This window comes from Callospermophilus lateralis, chromosome 3 (assembly GCF_048772815.1).
Source record: "Callospermophilus lateralis isolate mCalLat2 chromosome 3, mCalLat2.hap1, whole genome shotgun sequence".
Taxonomy (NCBI): Eukaryota; Metazoa; Chordata; class Mammalia; order Rodentia; family Sciuridae; genus Callospermophilus; species Callospermophilus lateralis.
The window spans coordinates 77,033,026-77,045,756 of NC_135307.1; the positions used below are offsets into that span (position 1 = coordinate 77,033,026).

At 40.6% G+C, this 12,731-nt stretch overlaps 1 non-coding gene across 1 annotated transcript; it reads left to right on the top strand.

The window, feature by feature from the left end:
- The first annotated feature begins 9,786 nt into the window (after positions 1-9,786).
- Positions 9,787-9,986, top strand: LOC143396049 (small nucleolar RNA SNORA73 family). The gene has a single exon (XR_013090939.1). It is a non-coding gene; the product is annotated as a small nucleolar RNA SNORA73 family (small nucleolar RNA).
- The last annotated feature ends 2,745 nt before the right edge of the window (positions 9,987-12,731 follow it).

Consider the following 12,731-nt stretch of genomic DNA (forward strand, 5'->3'; position numbering starts at 1 on the left):
AAAACTTTAGAGCTCAAGATTCTTCCTTACTTTCAAGTTTGCTTAGGGCCAAAAATTCTCTTTCCCAACTGCCAGCCATAATTAATGAGTAGCCATTAATTTCTCCTGAGGATTTATCCTGAGGAATTCTGTGGGCAGTGGCCTCTCCTACAGAAATAACAAGAAACAGAGGGTTGGGGTAGGGAGGGGGACACTGCCTGAGGCCTCCAGAGACCTGGCTTGAGGTTTCTGCTCTTTGGGGGTCAAGTTCATGTGGACATGAAGGTACTGGGGACAGGATGCCAACCAACCTCCCTTCCAACCCTGTTTCTCTTAAATCAGCAGGTTAGAGACCTGAAAGCCCCTGACGTAGTTAATCAGTAATCTCAACTCAGTACAACCTTGAACTTCAAAAGTCAGGGAACTGGAGATGTGAACTTTTACTATAAAAGAGAACTCAAGTTGGATTTCTTGACTCTGCATTCTTACGTAGGTCACAAAACAAAGATTGGGTAGACTACTTTTGTTCAGACTGTATTTGTTCTTTCCTATGTTCTTTATTAGCAATTTGTGATGTAGTGGGATTACCAGCCTGGGTTCCTTACCCTTAATTTATTTGGAAAAATAACACATAGGGTCAAAAAGTATTTAAAAGTCCTCAGTACTGTAGCTACCTTGAATATAATAACTTCTCAGTAAAATGTGAGGGTATTTTTTATTCAGCTTCTTCTTATCCTCTGGAATACATCTTTATTCTATGTGTTTCATAACAATTTCTGCCCCCTCTCATTAAGCCTGACAAGGGTTGCAGCTGTTTTTACTGACCACTTAAAACATGGTAATGCCTTCACCACTTTGACAATTTAGAAAAAGTAAGAGAAAGGACCTTTCTGAAACACATCCTGAGACAAGATCACCACTGAAACTAAAGGCCTCCCCCTGAGCAGCTACCATTTATGCTGTTTTATTCTGTAATTGTAGCCACTGATGGAAAAAGGGTCATCACCTCCAAAACACATGTGGCTACTGTAGGTATCCCTTCTCTGTGATGCCATATATTTGCAGAAGAAAATCAAGGATGAGTTGACCTGTTGTATAAGTATAGTCTAGTAGGGTACCAGGACAAATTGATCTCATTTTTATTCTGTTGATAAATCTCAGTCCTCTCTACCTAGTCATATACAGGAAGAAGCTGTTTACTGGAGAGCTCTGTGCTCTTCAACAAATTAACTGTGTCTTTATCTGTTTGAACTGCCTTGGCTTGATAGCTCTAGTCTGGGGGGAGGAGGTAGAGACAAGTGACAGGAAATGGGAAATTACAATCTGGGTGAGGGGAATGCAGTTCTCAGTGGATTGCAGGGCTACCCAGAACAGGAAACAGTGCAGCCCAAAAGCCTTATCTGGTGACCTTATTTCCCACTGTGCTGGTTCCACTCTTGTTTTCTCTGCTTTATTTAATAAACAAGACAAAGTTTCCCAGGCTGAATGTGTACATTAAAATTCCCTGTACCCTTAGTAAATGGTTTCCAGCACACACATTCCCAGTTGCGTTTCCCCTTTGATGGCTGTGCATGGTCCTGCAGACAGCTAAAAATTACAAGCACTTAAAATAATTTGAGACCATTATTTCATGAGATCTAATTATAGTCTCGTGTGGCTTCACCAGCCAGGCATTATCCATTTACTGTTCAGGGAAGTGGTCCAGGTTCAATGTTAATTAAATTTTTGATTAAAAACAGCACAACCAAACAGATTTAAAATTATGTCTGTATTAATATAGCTTGTAGATACTGCACAGTAAAGAAAACACAAGCATAAAATTCTCATCTCTAAATTTTGTGAACTTTATGACCAAGTGAAATTCAAAGGATGCGTTAACTCTCAGGTTTACTAATCAAAATATCTAAACAACATTGTTTCTGTCTTTCTCACTTCACCACAAATTCAGTTAGCTCTTAGAACATTCAGGAAATAGGAAAGCACAGGGCCAGGAATCGTACTAGAGAGATAAACATTAACCAGAGTCTAAGAGACTCCAGAGACAATGCAAACTAGACAAGCCAATGTTATACGCCGGCACCAACAGAAAGGTTCCCTAATGAATGGTGCTGTGTGTTATATATGTATGAAATAAAAGGATCCGGACCATTGCCTATTCATATAGGTATGTAGTAGTTCAATTCCAAATGGATTAAAGACTTCACTGTGAACAGCAAAATTACAAAACTTTTAAAGCATGACAGAGCTTACAGAGTTACTTACATGACATTGGGCAAAGATTTTGTGTGTTAAGATACAACAAGCACAAACCAATTACATTACAGTGAAAAATATAATGGTATGTATTTTAAAGTTTGAAAGGCAAATCAAAATTGGGAGAAGCTAACTGACAGAGGATTAATACCCAGACTTTAAACACATATACACAGAGATCGAATAAGAATGGATAAAACACTAGGTATTTTCACAAAGAGAAGACTTGAAATGGTCTGTAAATTTACAAAATACTGTTCAACTTTACTAATATTCTGGAAATTAGGAAATATTTTTTTCTGTGCTGCCAGGGATTGAACCCAGGGCCTCGTGGCTGTTAAACACAAATTCTACCACTGAGCTACATTCCCAGCCCTACAAATTTTAAATATAATTAAAATATAGTTTCACACCTACCATATTAGTAAATATTTAGTCTGGTGGAGTCATTGGAATACTTATTGTTGGTGGGAGTATAGCTGGAACATTTTGACATCATTGAGTAAAATCACAGATGAAGTTTACAATTTCACAATTAGACATGTACATACCCTGGAGAAGTTCCTACCTGTGTGCAGCAGGACATAAGCACAAGAGTATGCAGAGCACACTACTTACAAGACGAAGAACCTGGAAACAAATGTCTGTAACAGTAGAATGATGAATTATATTTGGGTTCAAAAATGGAATCAAAGTAAACCAGGTGCAGTGGCACATGTCTGTAAATCCAGCTACTTGGGAGGCTGAGACAGAAGGATCTGAAGTTTGAGGTTGGCCTCAGCAATTTAGCAAGAGCCTGTCCTAAAATAAAATTATAAGAACTGGTGATGTAGCTCAATGGTGGAGTAGTTGCTTAGCATGCAGAAAGCCCAGTGCTGCTGAAAAAGAAAAAAAGGAATTGGGGCTGCGGTTATGGCTCAGTGGTAGAGCACTCGCCTCCCACGTGCGAGATCCTGGGTTCAATCCTCAGCACCACATACAAAAATAAACAAATGAAATAAAGGTGTTGTGTCCCAAAAAAAAGAAAAAGAAAAAAGGAATCAAATAGCAATGAATAAATTCCACTACACAAAACAATATGGCTAAATCTCAACATAACGAATGTTAAACCCAAAACAGGAGACAAATAGTATGATTAAAGTTTTATAAAATGCTGGATTTCCAAACATTAAAAAAATTAAAGTAGTAAATATTTTTCATTGTAGAGTAAAACTATTAAAACATGAACTATTGGGGGCTGGGATTGGGGCTCAGTGGTAGAGCACTTGCCTAGCACGTGTGAGGTACTGGGTTTGATTCTCAGCACCATATATAAATAAATAAAATAAAGGTCCATTGATAACTAAGACAATATTTAAAATAAAATAAAATAAAGGTGTTGTGTCCAACTAAACTAAAAAATATTTTTAAAATGTTAAAAAAACAAAAAAAAGATGAACTGTTGGTGATTCTGAACTCCACTGGGAAACAGGGACAGTAAAAATCACTGTAGCTAATAGAAGCAAGGCTTGTGCTTGACAGCAGCCCTTTTGCTCATTAAATGTGCTTTCCTGGGCCTGGATGAGATTAGCATATGAGTCTGGTCCCTGCTGCCCAGTAAATCATGAACTGGTTGGCTGGCTTGCTGGCCTGGTTTAAGAATCGAGCTAATGAGCCCAGGTTCAGGGGTTCGGTCTCCATGTGGTCCAGTTGACTTTGTTATTTCATATTGATAGGCCGCACCATTATCCTCTCAATGTCAGAAGAGGGACTGGACAAGAATAGATCCATTAGCTCTATTAGAAAACAAACTCTAAGGTCAAAGCTCTGCTCAGCACACAAATCACAGTCCTGTTACTTATAAACAATTGTGAAAACATCAACAAAAATCTTATGAAAGTGCCCAAGCTGTCGCTGAAAATCCAAAGAATTTACTTAATGCCTTTTTCTGCAGCCTGGATTGGTTATCATAGGGGTCCCTGTACTTGAGATCCAGCCTTCTATAAATCCTAACTTTATGAAATGGGGATTCTGAAAATGATGTCGATTCTTAAGAAAATACCTTACAATTTTCATGATTTGAAAGGGCTTTACAAACCTGAAGCCAACAGGAGAGGAAAGGTAGAACCAGAACCAAGCTACTTGCAATGTTCTGTCCAGACTTTGCTACTGTAGCCACAGGCCAACACTGGAACCTGACCTCTTCCACATGCCCCAAATTCTTCCTATGAAGATCTTTAAAGAGGGAACTGGACAGATGTTTTCTTTAATCTTCACTGGTTAAAACAAATCTGTGGAATGTAAAAATTCTAGAGCTTTTTGTTTGGTTGGTTTTTGTTTAGGCAAACAACATGAATTCGACGGTTGTTCCCCTAGTCCCAAGAACTGCCTGAGGCCAAGCAGCACTTAACCACTGAGCCACATCCATCCCTAGCCCTTTTCATTTTTTTATTTTGAGACAGGATCTCTCTCAATTGCTTAATGCCTGCTTCACTAAATTGCTGAGACTGGCTTTGAACTTGCAATCCTCCTCAGCCTCCCAAGCCACTGGGATTACAGGCATGCACCACTATACCCAGCTAAATGAATTGGAAACAAAATTACTTATAAACCTATAAGATTTGATTATAGGGGCTGGGATTGTGGCTCAGCGGTAGAGCGCTTGCCTAGCCCGGGCGGGACCCAGGTTCGATCCTCAGCATCACATAAAAATAAAGGCATTGTGTTGTGTCCATCTACACCTAAAAAATAAATAAATAAATATTTTTTTAAAAAAGATTTGATTATAAACCCTTCTCTTTTTTTATACTCTGAGAAACTGAACTAAAAAAAAATGTATTCCATCAAAGCCTGGGACATAGTCTTTTGCAATCTATTAGGCAACTGTTTTTTTAAGAGGTAAGGGGTTTATAATAACTAATTGTTTGGTACCTAGTAAATTGGGTGCTATGCTTAAAAGGTCACAAGTCATAGAGGCCAGGCAGTTCATCCTGTTCCAAGAGATTGACATTTGGATACATCCTCAGCCTGCCTAGACACTGGTCAGGCATGTAAAGCTGTGTGGTGAACTCTTCTTTTCAGAAAGGGAAGAAACTCTTCTCGTAAAGGAAAAGCCCCAAGTAGGTAACTAAAGCTAAAGGTAGAGAAGTAGAAAGCAAGGGACCTATGATCTTTTTTTTTTTTAATATTTATTTTTTTGTTGTAGTTGGACACAATATCTTTATTTCACCTATTTATTTTTATGTGGTACTGAGGATCGAACCCAGGGTCTCACACGTGCGAGGTGAGCGTTCTACTGCTGAGACGCAGCCCCAGCCCACCTATGATCTTTTTAATGAATCTAATTCTGTTGAGTACTCAGAAGAAAGAGAATATCATATGAGTGACGTAAGGCCCAGAGATGAAAAGACTTCTTGGAAGACAGTCCCCAAGAAGGTTGATGCATGTCACATGATGGCTTATGACTAACATCGAGCTGATGATGGAGGTGATAAGTGGTCACAAGGCAGAGAGAATGCTAGGGCTAGAGACACAGGAAAACTGCCTGATCAAGGCGGCACCAGCAGGACTTGGGAGAAAGCAGAGAGAAGCCCAGGGCATGCAGGCAGGAGGGTAGGGAGGAAGGTCCCGGCTAAATGATAAAAATTCAAACCCAGACACAGGAAAGGGCAGATCCTCAAAAATTTGAGATGATCTCTCTGAGATTTTAAAAAGAAAAGAAACTGGTTAAAATACTCAGAAAAATCATGTGGAGTAGTATAGTACATGCTCAGAGTTATTCAAATGAAGCTAAATTTAGTCAACTATTTCCCAAGCGCAGGTGGGAAAAACTGAACATGAGGGAGACAAACCACTCAAAATCATCCCGAAGAAACAGAAAATAATATGTACGTGAGAAGCATCAGCTTTCACATAAATTAGTTTAAAGACTTCCGTTTCTAAAAAGCAGTGGAGGAACAAAGATGAGAAACCAACAGAAATGTTTTTACACAAGTACAAGCTAAAGGAGCGCGGCCCACTGGAGCTTCCCAAAACAAGAAGTCATGGAGAAGACCCATGGGAAGGCCAGCTTCCATTTTAAAAGATGCTCCCCACATGTATAATGAGGAGAATGATGGCCCAGAAACAGTCATGAGCACGTGAGCCCATCCTCAGGGGAGGACAAAGGGGAAGGGAAGAAATCACAGACCTCCAGCAAGAGCACGGCAGCGTGGGAACCTCTCTGCGACATGCCAGAGACCTCAGGCCCGGAGCAGATGGGCCTGACTCTGCTCTTCCCAAACAAGACATGTTGTGGTGCTCTGAGAAACTTCTGTGAAGGGACTTGGAAAGATGATTGCCATAAATGAGTCTTCAAAGCCAGGTCTTTCTGGAAAATTCTATGCTGGTTCTCTAAAAAAAAAAATGACACCAATAACCAGCACTATTAAAGCAATTAAAAAGTGACCAGAGACACCTGCACTCATGACATCATGGAGAGTTCCTCCCTGAGCCCCTCTAGAATGTCCCTACAAGGTACTCACAGTTCACTAGGGACTGTCAGCCTGGGAGCTAGGAGGGCATGCTCATCCTTACAAGGCCAGTGTCTGACATAAAGAAGGGTTCAGAACAAACTCCTTGAATGAAGGAAAGAAAGAATCCAGCAGCAGAAGAAGGGATTCACCTTTGACAGTGTGTGGCAGGGTGTAAAAGGAGTTTTTGAAACATACAGCGGGAACTATATTCTAGACCTGAGATTGGATATGGCTGTGTTTGTTTTGTTTTTGGTTTTTTTTTTTTTTTTTAATTAGCCAGCTGTGGATTTTTTTCCTCTCTTTTTTCTTTTTCCCTGCTATTTTTAGATCTAAAAATCTTAGCCTTCTCCCCTACTACTAGCTGTTTTGAAGTTAGGAAACACAGCCAATTTAAATATTAGACCAATCAAAACAACCCAGAGTCAGGTGCTCTCAAAAGAAAAAAACAAAGAAGTTCAAATTTGAAAACCAAACAAACAAGAAAAAATGTTCAGGACTGCCTGTGAGATCCTTTTATGTGTTTTATGTTAGGAGTGTGAAGAAGACAGTCTCATAGAGACAAAGTTGTTAAATTCTCAAGTTAAACTTGAATCCACTGCAAACCCCTAACTGCTTCTCACCCAAACCTTCTACATGACCCTAACGTGCTTATTCTCCAAATATCAAAGACAGTCACCTTCGAATTAAACAAAAGAATTTTCCAAAACCAATTAAGAAGGTTTTTTTTTAATTATTTTTTTGAGATTCAAGATAGTTGATTAGAGGCACCCAACACCCATTTCCTCTCCACAAAGCACTGAAGAAGCAAGTTTATAGTCATATTTCCAGGTGAGTGAACATGAGAGAACACTAGAAATCAGCAAGAGAGAAACTGAAACCTTGTAAGATTCAGAGATTTTGAACAAGAGCATAGTAAGAGAAAGAAAAACCCACGCACCTGCTGTCAACCTTGATTCTACAGCTGGGTACGGGAATCTCCCCTCCATGGGTAACAGAGTCCCAGCAAACTGCTTCAGTGCAGATGCTGGAGTCCTAGCTACTCCAAGTTTCACAATCCTCATGGGCTGGCAGCCCACTTATCTAAGTGTCATGAAATCTGCAGAGTAGCCTTGTTTTGGAAAAGGATCTGACATTATCTCCCAGGGAACACCCAGGGTGCTGTGCCCAGGAGGTATCTTAAGAAGTGAGCTATTGTCTGAGTTGGGCTTCTGTAAGGGTCAGAAACCCCTCATATTCCCATCTCTGGGGCTCCACTGACACTCCACTGCACTAGTTTAAGGGGTAACTGCCTTGTGAACCCAACTTGGCTCAGCAGAATGACTGTGACCTAAGCCCGCTGGGTACCCGACATTGTTGGGAATGAGGGTTGCCACATGGAAGGGAATAGAGGGTGCTACCCTTGAAAACCAGGAAACTGGGTGTTTTCCCTCTGAGAATAAGGGTATGGCCAGCTGCCTGGGAACTTGTGCAAGTTCCAGGACTGAAGGCAGGTGCTCATGTGGTTCCCACCACTGCACCTGGTTCAGGTGCCTGTCACTGATGGGCAGGGAGGGAACCGTGGTTCTATCTGTTGCCTCATCCACAGGGCATGCTGAGGGAGCCTTGCACAGCTCTGTGGCTCCAGCCATCCCCCAACCCCAGGGCATGCTCAGCAAGAGGGTGCCAGATCAACTTTACCCCACTTGCACCCAGCTTCCGCTCACTCTCAGCAGACACTTAGCTAAAGGAGTGTGGATCAGGGGAGTTGCAACCCTACCACTGGGCACACGCAGCCAAAAGAGGTCCTAAAAGGAACCTTGACTGGCTCCAGTCTTGGTCTCATTCCCAGTAGTAATGCCACCAGGGTTTCTACTGCCACTCCATCTAGGTGGCTCCCACCAACCCCCCGCTGCACGTAGTCTGAAAATGCACTGCTGTCAGGATGGGTGTGGGCCACACAGGGGGGCTGTGGTTCCCTCCACCACCACTCCCAGTGTGTGGTCCAAAGCCAAGTGTTTCAGGCCCCTCTCCACTGCCACAGGCCCTTGCTAACATCAACAGTGCCCATGAAACACCCTTCTCATGATACGGGCCACCAGTCCCATTGTAGGAAAAGTCACACAGTGAGTACCGCACACACTACTACCTACACCACACCTGCCTGAATTGCTATGTCCTCACCTTTTCGTGGGCCAGAGACAGTGGGTTTGTCCAACTCCACTATGTCATACACTATGCCAAAATTCATTCATCATAGCCAAGAAGCTATAGGGAGATGACCCTGTGGTGCCTGGCTAATACCCAACACATATTTCAGGAGAAAGCTACTTACTAAGAAGGTCACTCCATAAAAGTGATAGAGATATCTGGCCAATCTCAACAGGGAGTAAAATATTGGGGAAATAAAGGTAATATGATATCTTCACAAAAACTTAACAATTCTCTAACAGATTCCAAAGAAACCCATAATGAACAAAATGCCTGATAAAGAATTTAAAAGTATGATTATAAAAATCTCAGTGAGAGCCAAGGGAATACAGATAATAGTTATATAAAATTAAGGCAATGCAGGATCTGAAAGAGAAGTTCAGCAAAGAGAGAATCTAAAAAGAAACAGCAATCTTGGAAAAGAAGAGCTCAATAGTCAAATTTTAAAATACTGTTAAAAGCCACAAGACTAGATCAAGTAGAAGAAAGGGTCTCTGAAATATAAGAGAGAGAGAGAGAGAGTTAGGGGGAGAAGGGAAGGAAGAAGGAAGAAAGGAAGAGAAGAAGGAGGAAGAAGAGAGTATACAAGACCTATGGGCTGGGCATAGTGGTTCCTAGCTGTAATCCCAGAGGGCCAAGAGGCTGAGGCAGGAGGATCACAAGTTCAAAGCCAGCCTCAAAAATTTAGCAAGGCCCTAAGCATCTCAGTGAGACCCTGCCCCTAAATAAAATATAAAAAAGAACTGGGGATGTGGCTCAGTGGTTTGGCCCCTCTGGGTTCAATCCCCAGTACCAAAAAACCCCACCAAAAAAAACCCCTATGGGACAACATTAAACAAACAAATTTCTGCATTTTAAGAATACCTGAAGGCATCCAACATGGACACCCCAGGAGGTCACTCTCCCTGGGCTCTGTTTAAGTGCACAGAAGAGAACAGGGTTCTGTCCCATGACGTACAGTCCCTTTCACAATGGTGGAGATAAAAATGGGCTTTGTGTCTGCATTTGCTTATTCCTACAACTGCTCAGTCCTGTGAACAATGATTGAGATAACAAACCACGGAGTGAATGTCTAGTATGCTGAGATTTTAAATTAGATTAAGATATTCAAGAATCTAAGTTTTTAAATTTTTCATTCAGAAAAATAAAATAATACCTGAAGACAAGGAAAACAAAGTTAGGTACAGTAAACCTAGTCAATAATGTAAGAGCAGAAAGATTCCCCAATCTTGGAAAAGATATGGATAGCCATAAACAGGAGGCTTCTAGGACCCCTGACAAGACAGTAAAGAACTTCACCATAGCATATTATAATCAAACAATAAAAATGTACAAGACATGGCTGGGATATAGCTCAGTGGTAGAGAACTTGCCTAGTATGCATTAGGCCCTAAGTTCAATTCTCAGTACCACGGCAAAAGAAATAAAAGTATAAGACAAAGAACAAATTCTAAAATCTTCAAGAGAAAAGTGCCTTTATCATTTATTTAACAATTCGAGTTAGCCAATCCTCAAGTATGGTATCTCATTTAATGGAATCTTTAAAAGAAAAAAGTGTTATTAGACATATCTTTTCCAAAATTGAAGGTGCTTTCTATCCTACCCAAAAACTTTTTAGCTACCGGATTATTTTAGTTAGAGATTACCTCAAATAACAATAATAATTCCAAGCAGGGAAAATGATCCCTAAAATGTAAATAAAGGAAACATGAGCTAATCTGGCAAGGCATCCAATACTAAGGTTAAAATATGTTTTTGTTTAGTATTTAATTTTTTTTTTCAAGCATCATGTTAATGGGAAGGCCACACAGTCTACCTGAAGGCAGCCGAAATTAATCAAACCTTGAGGCTCTAAATGTTGAACAACATAAAAAACACAAGTAGATGCTGAATGAAAGATAATGGAAAGTAGAAACCCCAGCTTGCCAAAGATATCATGAGATAGCTTCTCTCCTTAACTTCTTAAAAACAGTCCTGTGATCTGTTAAAGAGAAAAGCATGGGCAAGAGAGATTTCTGATATCGTGTACTCTAGCGTCACAAGTCTAGTCTTGCAACAGAGCAAAGACCACAAAGAGAGACCTGTTTAGCTCTATCAGAAAAGAGGAAACCCTTCTAAGGGAACAAAGGAAGAGTTTATAGCTTCAGTGGCCGAAGCTTCTTATGAGACTAATATCCAGCAATGGTTAAATCCCCCTGGTCAAGTGGATGATTAGTGAGGCATTAATGACAAGTAAGTTTTGAGTGTGATCCAGGAACATCTATCCCTTCATGAGCAAAAGGGGCTTTAGGGACAATCAAATTTTAAAACTACTTTTTTCTACAAATTAATATATATGACATGGTCAGAAACAGAAGCTTTCAGGATAAAACAAAACAAACATCATCCTTTAGTAATTTAAAAGATATCCCAACTCTTGAAAGATACAGATGGGATTATTAAAATATCCTGAATTCACCAGAGCATACATATCCCAACATCAATGAATTAATCTATTGAATATATGCTATTTAAAAAAATTTTTTTTGTCATTAATGAAGACAAGATGGACAGCATGTCTTTATTTTATTTATTTATTTTGTGGTGCTAGGGACCAAACACAGTGCCTCACACATGCTAGGCAAGTGCTCTGCATGGAGCTACAGCCCCAGCCCAATATATGCTATTTAAATAAGTACAATCAACTCAAATCAGAAACATAAGGAGACGAAAAGAATTGTATATGTGCATGAAATAGAAGTAGAGGCAACTGTCACAGAAAGAAGATCCTCTCACTAGAGATTTTTCAGCATTTTTTTAAATTTTTCCCTTAAAAGATGCACCTAACATACAACACCTAAAAGCAATGTCATGCTGGGCATGGTGACACACACCTGTAATGCCAAGCAACCTGGGAGGATGAGGCAGGAGGATGCATCAACAACTTAGCAAGACCCTGTCTCAAAATAAAAAATAAGAGAGTCCAGGGATGTGGCTCAGTACTGAAGCACTTCTGGATTTAATCCCCAGTGAGGGGGCGGGGAGGGGTGGTGCCTAAAAGCAGAGTAGACTAAAAATAGACCTGAAAGGGTCACATCTCTGGATTATTCATCCTCACTCAGTTCCGGGGCCTCTCCCTGACACAGCTGTGAAGTAGGAAAAATTTATCTTTAGACTCTCCTACTTACTTCTCCTCTGAGTCTTGGTCCTTCTGAGGTGCTCAGTGCCTCAGGTTGTCCAGATATCACCACACCCAGGCCTGCCCTCCTTGGAATGTGACCTGGACCCTAAAGCAAGTTTCTTTCTCTATATTTACTTTTCCCCAACCACTAATAGAGTTAAAGTTAAAGGGAGAGTGAGGCAGGAGGATCATTTGAGTCAATGAGTTTGAAACCAACCTGGGCAACAAAGGAAGATCCCACTTCAAAAAAAAAAAAAAAAAAAAAAGTCAAAGTTAAAATCTTCTTCTCAGCTAATCGTCTCGGAGGAAAGTAATGTTGCAAAGGAACTCATACTGGCATGCGGGTAACAAATATATTCTAAATCCCTGGCATTCTAAAGTTTTGTTAACTAAAGGAATATGAGCCTTGGAAGGAATGCTAAGACTGTAGGGTATGCAACAAGGAACATCTGGGGAGATCTGAGTTTCCTCAAATCATGTGTATTAGTCAGTTGGCTATTACTATAATGAAATACCTGAGGCTTGGTAACTTTATATAGAAAAGAGGTTTATGTAGCTCATAATTCTGCAGGTTCAAGGGCTTGGTACCAGCATCAGCTCAATTTTGGTGACCTCATGGTGGGTGGTATCACAATGGTGGGGGTATGTTGTGAGATGGG